Source organism: Narcine bancroftii, chromosome 1 (assembly GCF_036971445.1).
Source record: "Narcine bancroftii isolate sNarBan1 chromosome 1, sNarBan1.hap1, whole genome shotgun sequence".
Lineage (NCBI taxonomy): Eukaryota > Metazoa > Chordata > Chondrichthyes > Torpediniformes > Narcinidae > Narcine > Narcine bancroftii.
In genome coordinates, this window is record NC_091469.1 from 407,766,746 (window position 1) to 407,778,205 (window position 11,460).

The window sequence follows — 11,460 nt, forward strand, 5'->3', positions numbered from 1 at the left end:
CCTTGTGATATCTACTGATATAATCCAAGTTTCAGAATGATTTAGGAGTGTAGTGATCATGTTTGTCCAGTAAACAGCTCTTCAAATACCCCGTTCCTAAATCAACCAAGGATATCCTGGCATTTGGAAAGCAATGGTGAATTTCATTACTAATATCTACCTTCAGTGAAAGGTGGCTCTCAGCATTCTGGAAGTGATCTGTGATATTCAAAATTTCTCCTTCGAGCTGAATTGTCCGAGGCAGAATGTTACAGAAGGAACAAATTGGTAGAAGGCCTTTGTCTTCCATGTTACTTTAGTGAAATTATTAAGAACAACTTGGAGTTTGTCGACTGACCAAATCCAGTCATTGTCTGCATGCTGCAACTCATGAATCCGTCTGCCATTATGGCGAGGTCACAAAGGTGTTTCAAACGTGGCGTTGGTTACTCACTTTTCACTTGAAGGCTTCGGGTTCAGAATTCTGGCACCATGTTTGTTGTTACCTCGAATAACCAGACAACACAAAGTGGCAACCTCTGACGAATGCCTTACTGTTAAATTCAACAATACAATATATAATGGGAGCCCATGGAAACGGCACCCACTACCAGCCAAGCTCTGTTATTTTTTTAACTAGCGTGCTTTGTGAGGACTTGCGCATGCACAATAGCATCATGGCAAGTACAGTGGCTGCAGCGGGTGCAGACAGCCAACAGGAGCACTATCTACATTCACTTAACCTTTCCCTTCTTGGAAACTTTGCTTCATTCTCCTCTCAACTCATTCTGCATTCAGCTATGCATTATTAACAATCTAATATTTATAACAATTGGTTCCCTCACTTAAATCACTGTAATAGATTATGAAAAACTTTGGCCACAACTTAGATCTTTGGTACATTTTAAGGTACAAACTGTTTTTATGGAGCGACGGAGCATTGAGGCTGGCTCCGTTGGAGGGGGGGTGGGGTGATTGTAGACGTATCTTTTTATAGAGAAGGCCTAAAAGGCTGCTCCAGCATTGCTTTTATGGAGAGTGGCACCGGGATATGTCCTCCGGAGCTGATGGAGGCAGGGCGACTGGTGCCGTAGCACCACCTATCAACATTGCATCATGATATATGCAACGAGGGGGAAAGTGGCCTATACCAGAAAATGGCAACCTTAGAGAAGGTAAGAACAATGGTTGTGATGTGTGCAAGCAATCTTAGCACACAGACATAATTAGGGCTGTGCGTGCATACAGGGTTTTAAAAATTGCAAAGTCATCAGCCCGCCCCTTTACAGCAGCAGCGTCTTTATGGAGAGAGGTGAGTGAGTTACTTTATCTCTGAGACTAACCTCAGAATGGATCAGAGTTCTCGTGCTGGATCTGCCCTTGGAGATTTTATGCAGGGTGAGTTAAGCGATGTAAGGGCGGAGAATATCCACCTTTACACTTGTTTATTTTTCCACTATAAAAAGGCCAACAGACTCCCAATATAAAATTATCTTGCTTATTTCTACTTGCTGTCTAATAACCAATCCTCAACCCATAGAGGTATATAAACCTAATTCCAAGTAGTCTTGTTTAATAGCCACTTACATGGGACTTTATCAAAGCCTTTTTGAAAGTTCAATCGCACTACACTCATTGGTTCCCCCTTATCTATTCTGCTGGTTACAATCAAAAAAAAACTTTCATAAGCTTTTGTTAAAGGTGACTTCCCTTTTATACATCCATGTTGACACTTTTCAATCTGAGGAAAATTTTCTAGATATCCTATTACCATTTACCAATAGATTCCAAGAATTTTACCTGATATCAGGCTAACTCTCTGCAGTTCCCCTTTCTCTCTCTCCCTTCTTTAGTAAATACATATACTGCTTTTCAATCTGTTGGAACTGCTCGAGAATCTATAAAGTTTTGGGACATTGACGATGTTTGTACTAACTTTACCATCATCCTTTTCAAAACTTTTGGAAAATACTTATTTTCTGCAAATATAGGGGCTTTTGGTCCCATTAATTTTTTACTGATGGTATTATCCAATTAAATTGAACCTCTTTCAGTTCCTCATTCTTTTTAAACTGTGTTACAGGTACTTATTGTATGTTTATTGATATTTATTTTGTGAAGGTAAATACAAAATATTTGTTTAACTTTCTGCCATTTCTTCATTCCATGATATTCTTCAACCCCAGTCTTTAAGGGACCCAATTTAACCTTTATAAAGATTTTTTTTTTAATTTTTAAACATCAATAACTTCTCCCCTCATAACTTCTTTATTAATGCCTTGGTCCTTGTTTATTGAATTTTTTTCAAACCTTAGGCTCATTAGTTGTTTTCGCCACATTACGTCTTTTCCTATAATAGTCTTGATACTTAACTTTTACTTTCAGCTACCATAAGATGAGCTGTTTCTGCTGTGTTTTTGTCCCTTAAAAGGAACATGTGCAAACTATGCATTAATTATTTAAATGTTACCTATCTGCTGTCATACTTTTCAACAGTTTTGCAAAATACCAGCCAATTCATGCTCCATAGTTAGCTTTGTTTAGATTTAGTACCTGCTGGTCCAGTTTAAATCAGATTGTGAGCCAACCATGCAACCATTGGTTAAAGGATCAATTGTCAAATGACTATTGAAGTATTGTACGATTTGATGCTCAGACCCCAGTTATTCAGAATATTGGAAAGGGAACTGAATACAACGTTATAACTTTGTCAATGACACCAAAGTGGGCTGGACTGAGTAGTGAAGTGGGTGCAAATACGTTCCAAGAAAATTTGGACAAGGTGACTCAAGGAGCAAATACAAGGTAGAGAGAGAATAGTGTCAACAAAAGTGAAGTTATTTACTTTGGTAGAAAATACAGAAAAAGTACATAAATATTTAAGTAGCACATTAGAGAAATTATTGATGCTCAATTAGTGTCCTTCTAGATCAGGCACTGAAAAAAATCCACAGTGGGAAATTTTGATGTACAAAGTGATCTGGGAATCCTTTTACAAGACACTGAAAGCAAACATGCAGCTGCTGCAAGGTGAGAGGACAAAATGTACACTGACTTTCAGTGCAAGAGATTTTGATGTAGGAACTACAATTACACAGAGCCTGAAGAGACCACACCTGCAATATTGTGTGCAGTTTTTGCCTTACCCAATAAGTATATTCTTGTCAATAGAGGGAGCTTCACCAAATTGATTCCAGGGAAGGGAGATTGTTCCATGCTGATGAGTTTGAGTAGGTCATTCCTCCAAACCTGAGTGTCTGGATGCAGGGAAGATCTAGAAACAGGACATTACTATCTGGTGACAATGAGATGAACTCATGATTTAGATCTCATGATTTTAACATGATAAGTTAATGGAAATCTTATAGGCCTTTTTATGGAGCCGCCTTGAAGGCAGCTCAATGGAAAGAAAAAAAAGTTGAATTTACCTTTTTTTGGAGAAGGCCTATAAGGCTGATTCAACATTGCTTTCTTACTGAGCAGCATTGGGAGATGTCTTCTGAAGCTGAGAGAGGAGGAGCGAGTAGTGCAGAGGTGCCACCCATCACTGTGACATCATCCATATGCGACGAGAAGGGAAAGCAGCCTACACCCAAAATGGCGACCGAAGAGCAGGTAAGAGTGCTGGTGTACATCAGTTCAAGCAGTTTTAGTACTCAGCAGATCTCCTGCACAATGTAATTAGCCAGATTATGGCATACAGAATTTAAAAAATCCCGCTCCTGGGTCGTGGCCTGCAACGTCATCATGATGTCATCAGCCTGCCCCTTCATAGCCACTTTTAGCAGCATTATCTTCATGGAAGAGGTAGAGAGAGTCACTCCACCTCTGAGTCTACCCCCTAGGCAGATAGGAGTTCGCCTCCTTAATCCCTTCTCAGAGCTTTCAACAAGGTAAATTAAGTGATATAAAGGTGGAGAATATCACTTTTTAAAAACACTATAAAAAGGCCTTTGATGACTGAAGGCCACAAATCAATGAATATTGTTCAGAAGGAGACAGAGACATTTCTAGACACCAAAGACATCAACAGGTATGGGGGGAGAGCATGACAGAAATAGATCAGCCAAGATCATAATGAATGGCACAACAGGCCTAAAATTCAGAAATAACCTGCTCCTGCTCCTATTTTTCTGTTTTCCATTACATGTTTTCTATCCAGAGGTTCATCGCCTTCTATGTGAAGTTCCTTTGTACCTCAGTTTTAAATTTTAAAGTTTTTAATCATGTCGCTTTGTTCCAGACTCTTCCAATAATGGAAACATCTCAACATTTATCCTGTCCTGCATCCTTAGGATCTTGTATATTTCAATAGGATAACCATTCTTCTAAATTCAAGAGTACTTTGCTAGTTAAACAAGAAAGTCTGCGGACACAATGCTTGTAGTTCAATACAAAAAGGTGCTGAAGAATCTCAGCAGTTCAGGCAGCGTTCTTTATGTTAAAACACAAAATGTTGGAAATAATAAGCCAGGCCACATCTGTAAGAAGAGAAAGAGGATTAATTTTTCAGGTCAACGAGTCCTTGTAAGACGAAGCATTAACACTGTTTCTCTAACCTGTTATTTCCAGTATTCTCTTTTAAAACATTAGATTTCCAGCATTTGCAGTTTATTTTTATTATATTCAGATTGCAAGTTTACTGTGGATTCTACTAATGTACACTAGACCCAATTTAATGTGCTTACTTTTTTGCTCTTATTTTCATTTTTTTTTAAATGAATGATTTGACTTCTGCTTAAATCACAGGCTTTGACTGTACCTCTACTAATTGAAACCAAGCCGGAGCATGGCTAAAGCAAAGCGGAAATAGGATCCATTTTTATTTTTGATGCCTTAATTCCAACTGATGTGGGCATCAGGCCATGTCCAGCAGACTCCTTTTTAAATATGCATTCAGTTACAACAGCCAGAAATGTTTTTATTAATCCAACAGTGATATTTTCTCAGGCAGACAGAACCCAGGACAAAAGTATTGCCAGAAGAGTTGCAGAATATTTTTGTGTCATAGCTGCCTTATGAAGAGGAGCCAGGCCTATCAAGAAAACCTTGATTCTCTTTTTTGGCATTATAACTGGACCCTTAACGTGATTTCTTAAGTGCTTCTTTACTTTGATTTGGAACATCTTGCTGTAAAACTCAGTATTTCTTTCTAGCCTTTTCATGAAAAGCCTTGTTAGTTGAACTTCTTGAAAATCCAGATAAGTACAACAAACTCTTTGACAAAAACAAGAAAATCGATGACTTACTCACTATCATTTAAAAAATAGAAAAGTTATGGTCACACTTATAATTGCAAGCCAGTGATGTGTTCATAATTTGACAGCTTTGACAGCAGGAACTCTGAGGCCCATCAGATGTAGCTCCTTGTGCAATGTACCTGAGGTAGAGCACTATAAAATTAACATTGAGCAGGGGAGAGAAGAAACATGGAAAAAAAAGTCAAAAGTTTTATTAAAGGTTTATTTAAAAATTGAGATATACAGGAGGTAGTAATTATGCTACAAAGTGCGTAATTATGGGTAACATTGTGGTCTTATCAATAAATAACTAATTCCACCATTTCCTTCACACAATACAGAGTATTAGTTATGCTTTGTGATTAGAATCCTTGACTAATTGAAATTAAATATTCCATGTTGACCTGTTAATATTTTTATATTTAATTGGAAAGATGGTAAAATCCTATGACAAACAAATGCCATTCCGAGGCAGTTCTTCATCTTAATGTCCAATCACTTGCAGAGCTGCTAATATTTCCATAGCAGAGGTTAATAGATCTGATAGCTGAAATAAACTTTCAGACTCTTGCATGTCTAACCAATGAGCAGATTAATTAGAAATAACAAATAACACTTAAAGATTCTCAATAGTCCCAATGTAAACCAAAAATAACTGAATAATCTGAGCACTTTCCATTGGGATGTTGAACTGAAGGTTACTCCTGAAGGTTAATGCTCATTTTTGTCTAGATTTGTCTCTTTCTTCCTCTCATCCACACATTCCGTGTTTTTCATTAATGAGTAGATTTTGATGAGTAGATTTTGATAGATTTTTCACCTAATCTTAGTCAATAGGCAGAAAAATCTGTTCTTATCCTTGTGTGGCTGAAGTCTACCCAATGTACAGTAAACACACTGCTATTAAATGAGGAGGAGATGTCATATATTGTAGTCTAGTGGTTATGATGTTGGATGACCATCTCAGAGGTTGCAACTTCAAAGTCTATTACTCAATTCAATTGTCATCACCTGACATTTGTAACTAATCAACTATGTCTAAATGTTGACTATGTCTTGCTATTATACAGTCTTGAGCTGTTTCATTTGATGAAAAGTTGTGCATGGAATTAAACATTGTGAATGGAATTAAGCATTAGTAAACCACATGATAGAGGGAAGATCATTTGTGACACTGTAGCAAATGGTTGGGTTTACAACACTGTCTTGAAGAATTCTTACAGTAAATGGTCTGGAATTGGGAAGAATGATTTCCAAAACCATCCTTTGTGGAAAGTACGAATCCAACTATATTCCTCTTGATTTTAAATGATTAATACCACTCTCAGTCATATCTTGCAATTATTTCAAGAGAAGAAATCCAATGCACCTGTGAAATTCGGCACTTTGGCCCACATTTAAATTGAAAATTACATTTCACAAACAACATTTGTACATGGACAAAATAGAAGCACACAATGAAGGGAAGTTAAAAACTTAATATAACCCTGATGTCAAAGGTGATATCTTTGCCAGTTATCTTATTAAATGTGTCAGGTAAATGCATGCCTGTACTACTCCCTGTCTGTGACTATCTGAAATGAATTAACATCATAAATGTTGAGTGCAATGAGCGCATCTATATTCACTGAAAAGCAAATTGGAGAAATGAACGTAATTGGAAATATTCATGCATTAGGTCATAAAGTTGCTGTCCTGCCTCTGCAGTACATTTTTTTCATCAATATTAGATCAGTGAAGTCCACTAATGCTTGTAGATTCTATGTCAGAGTGCTTTGGGGCTTGTTTCAAATTTCAAATGTATTGTCAGAGTACATACATGACATCACATACAACCCTGAGAGTATTTTTCCTGCAGGCGAGGCAGAATTACCACTTATTGGTAGTGCAAAAAAACTGTACACATCAAAATATTTGCATACAAGAGAGAAGTGTAAACAAAGAAAAAATGTAAAGCAACTGTGCTATACAGAAAAATATAAAAATTCAGTCAAATAATGTGCAAAGAGTCCTTAAATGAGTCCCCCCCCCCCCCCCCTCCACCGAGTCAAACCAAATCACCCGTAAATTGGAGGAGCAACACCTAATTTTCTGTCTAGGCACTCTGATGGCATTAACATCAACCTCCAGTTTCTGCTAACCTACTACCCATTCTCCCTCTCTTCCCCATGCCTCTGTCTTCTTTTCTACAACTTTCCACCCTCTCCCCTCTCCATTCACAGAGCATTCCCCATCTCAGTTTGCTCGTGTGCTATAACTCCCTTATTACCTCCTGCCTGTGCTCCTCCCCTGCCCCTCCATCCCATCAACAACCCCCCACCCCCACCATTTTTGTTCAGGTGACTTCAAATATTTTGCTCATATCTTGATGAGGGGTTAGATTCAGACTTATTGTCAAGAGTGCATAAATGACATCAAATTCAATCCTCAGATTCTTTTTTTACTGCAGGCGAGAAGACAGAATTATCATTTATTGGTGGTGCAAAAAATAAACTGTACACACTGTAGAGCTCGTCGAAAGAACCAAAGACTTGTTGATCCAAGCCAAGGCTTTTAATAGCAAAAGACAGGAGTTCTTCACAGGTGGCCAACCAGTCCGGAATGATCCGACCTGTCTAGGGACACAACCCTTTAAGGCCCAGACAGTAGGCACGGTTAAGCTCTCAGCCAATCGCTGTAAGCACAGTCATTACAATCTAGATACTGTAACTATATACATTGGTGATAGGTCTGTACTGTCACACACACCATATGTAAACAAATAAAGAACAGTAAACAGACGATGCATGTAAACAGACCATGTGCTGGGTGGTGTGGATCCTTAATGATTGCTGCTGCTCTCCAACAGCAGCATTCCCTATAGATGTTCTCAGTAGTGAGGAGGGTTTTGCCTATGAAGTCCTGGGCTGTTCCCCAGACTGTGGTCAGTACACTTTCCACCACACATCCGTAGAAATTTGCCGAGGTTTCTGGTTTCATACCAAACTTCCGCAAACTCCTGCTTTCTTCATGCTGCTATTAGTGTGTTGGGTCCAGGAAAGATCATCTGAGATAGTGACTCCAAAGAACTTAAAATTTGCTCATCCTCTCCACCTCTGATCCCCCAATGATCACTGGATCATATACCTCAGGCTTTCTCTACCTGAAGTCAACAATCAGCTCCTTAGTTTTGGCGTCCTTAAGTGCAAGGTTGTTGTTGGTGTACCATTCAGTCAAGTTTTCAATCTCCCTCCTGTATGCTGACTCATTGTGATAGTACAGGTCTATCACCAATGTACATAGTGTATATAGTTACTGTATCTCGACTGTGCTTACAGCGATTGGCTGAGAGCTAAGCCACACCTATTGTCTGGGCCTTAAAGGGTTGTGTCCCTAGCCAGGTCGGATCATTCCGGACTGGTCGGCCACCTGTGAAGAGCTCCGGTCTTTTGCTAATAAAATTGTAGAGCTCGTCGAAAGAACCAAAGACTTGTTGATCCAAACCAAGGCTTTTCCAGACGGAAACTCCATGAGGCGCTCTGTCATCCAGGGGTCACTAGGTTTGCTCACTTTGTCAAGGCGCGCAACTTACCCTACACAGTCGAGGAGATCCGCTCCATGACCTGAGCCTGTTCGGTGTGCGCTGAATGCAAGCCCCATTTCTTCCGTCCGGATAACTCCCACGTTATCAAAGCCACCCGCCCATTCGAGCGTCTTAGCGTAGACTTTAAGGGGCCCCTACCGTCGACCAACCGTAATACCTACATCCTTACGGCCATCGACGAGTACTCCCGCTTCCCATTCGCTGTGGCCTGCCCAGACACCACTGCCACCTCAGTGATACAGGCCCTTCACAGTATTTTCACCATCTTCGGGTACCCCAATTCCATCCACAGTGATAGGGGGTCCTCATTCATGAATGCAGAGCTGCAACAGTACCTTCTGGAGTGTGGTATTGCTTCAAGCAGGACCACGAGCTATAACCCACGCGGTAATGGCCAGGTCGAGAGGGAGAATGCCACCATATGGAGAGCGGTTACACTGGCTCTCCGGTCTAAAGGTCTCCCCACCTCTCACTGGCAGGAGGTTCTCACTAGTGCTTTACACTCCATCCGCTCCCTCCTATGTACTGCAACAAATCCCACCCCCCACGAAAGGATGTTCCTTTTCCCGAGGAAATCCGAATCGGGAACCACTGTACCGGCATGGCTCACCGTCCCTGGCCCCGTCCTTTTGCGACGCCACGTCCGGCACTCAAAGAACGACCCCTTGGTCGACCGAGTGACTCTACTCCACGCAAACCCACATTACGGATACGTGGAGTTCCCAGACGGGCTGGAGGACACTGTTTCGGTGCGGGACCTAGCTCAGGACGCGGTAGACCCAGCAAACCCCCCAACTCCTTCTCCAGGCCCCGTGCCGCAACAGAAGGACCAACAGCACCCCAATGACCCGGGCCACCCTGCCGACAAAACGACTGGGGAATTGAGCGACGGAGCAGTCACACCCGACGAGCCCGCTGGCAACACCACTCCAGCGACCCCAATCCCGGCACCACGGCGGTCACGCCGGATGGTCAGACCCCCTGACCACTACAGTCCTTGACCTACCCCTTCCTTTCATTCTCTCCCTCATTTTTGTTTTTTTTCCCAGGGTCAATTCTCCAAGAAGGGGTGAATGTGATAGTACAGGTCTATCACCAATGTACATAGTGTATATAGTTACTGTATCTAGACTGTGCTTACAGCGATTGGCTGAGAGCTAAGCCACACCTATTGTCTGGGCCTTAAAGCGTTGTGTCCCTAGCCAGGTCAGATCATTCCGGACTGGTCGGCCACCTGTGAAGAGCTCCGGTCTTTTGCTAATAAAAGCCTTGGTTTGGATCAACAAGTCTTTGGTTCTTTCGACGAGCTCTACACTCATCTCCTTTCTTTATACAACCCACTATCGTGGTATCATCAGGAAATTTGTAGATGGTGTTGTTGTTGTACTGAGCCACACAGTCGTAGGTGTAAAGTGAGTAAAACAGACTGAGTCTAAGAACGCAGTCCTATGGTGCTCCAATACTGATGGAGATTGTGGAGGAGATGTTCTTACCAATTCTCACTGATTGTGGTCCAGAGGTAAGGAAATTCAGGATCCAATCACACAGTGGGGTGTTCAGTCCCAGGTCTTGGAGTTTGCTGATCAGTTTTGAGGGATTGATGGTGTGAAATGTCAAAATGTAGTCAATACAGAGTATCCTGATGAATGCATCTTTCCCATCCAGGTGTTCCAAGGCTTTGTGTAGACCCAGTGAGATGGCATCGCCCGTAGACCTGTTGCTACGAGAAGTGAACTGGAACGTATCCATATCACCGCTCAGACAGAAGTTGATATGCTTCAACACCAACCTTTCAAAAACTTCATCACTGGACAAGCCTGAAACATTGGTTATGTGTCCTTACCTTTGTTATATAAATTACACTATTTGACCTCCTGTGTTTCTCTACCATTGTGCTTTTATTCTGATTGAGTTTGTTGTTTAGGAGTAGCAACTGTTCCTGAATCTACGAGTCCATTGCTCAGATTATTCAATAGAACCTACAAGACTATTGACATCTATAGCTTTTTCCTGATGGCAGCAGCAAGAACAGAGCACGTCCTCGGTGCTGCCAATCCTTAATGATTGCTGCTGTTCTCTGACACCAGCGTTCTGGTAAATGTTCTCAACAGCGGGGAGAATTTTCCTGCGAGTTACAGGGCTGTGTCAACTACCACTTACACGGCTTTCCACTCAGAGGTACTGGTGCCCCCATACCAGGCTGCGATGCAGCTGGTCAACACATTTTTGATTACGCATCTGTAGAAGTTTGCCAAGGTTTCTGTTATCATACCAAAACTCCGCAAACTCCGGAGGCACTGACGTGCTTTCTTTGTTAGTCTTTTGGTTTCAATACCTTGTGCACTTAACTGCTAACCAATTCTCTTTCATTCCATTCTCTGCTCCACTTTCTCTTATAACATGCCAAAGTTATGTCCACTGAGAATCTCATATTTGCACTGAAGGAGCTTGGGGAGGAATGAAAGTGCTAGTTATCTATGTCAGAAGCAAGCACAAGCCTGCACTCAAAGAGCAAAAGTGAATAAAAATCCTCTATTGATTTTTGGAAACTTATAAACTCTTAAGACTGCCCTATCATCAAGTTTAGTGATTACTAATGATTTGATTCTGTTTACTTTATCATTTGTTATTCCCTACACCATCGACTGGGTGACAGTC

General features: G+C 41.1%; 1 protein-coding gene across 11 annotated transcripts in view; it reads left to right on the plus strand.

The window, feature by feature from the left end:
- The window catches only part of LOC138751514 (uncharacterized), a 95,990-nt gene extending 85,311 nt beyond the window's left edge, over positions 1 to 10,679 (plus strand). For all 11 annotated transcript variants that reach the window (XR_011350012.1, XR_011350011.1, XR_011350016.1 and 8 more), the window contains 2 exons: positions 3,463 to 3,594; positions 10,468 to 10,679. The gene's annotated coding sequence lies outside the window, so the exon portion shown is untranslated. The remainder of the gene's footprint in view (positions 1 to 3,462; positions 3,595 to 10,467) is intronic.
- Positions 10,680 to 11,460: the final 781 nt, after the last annotated feature.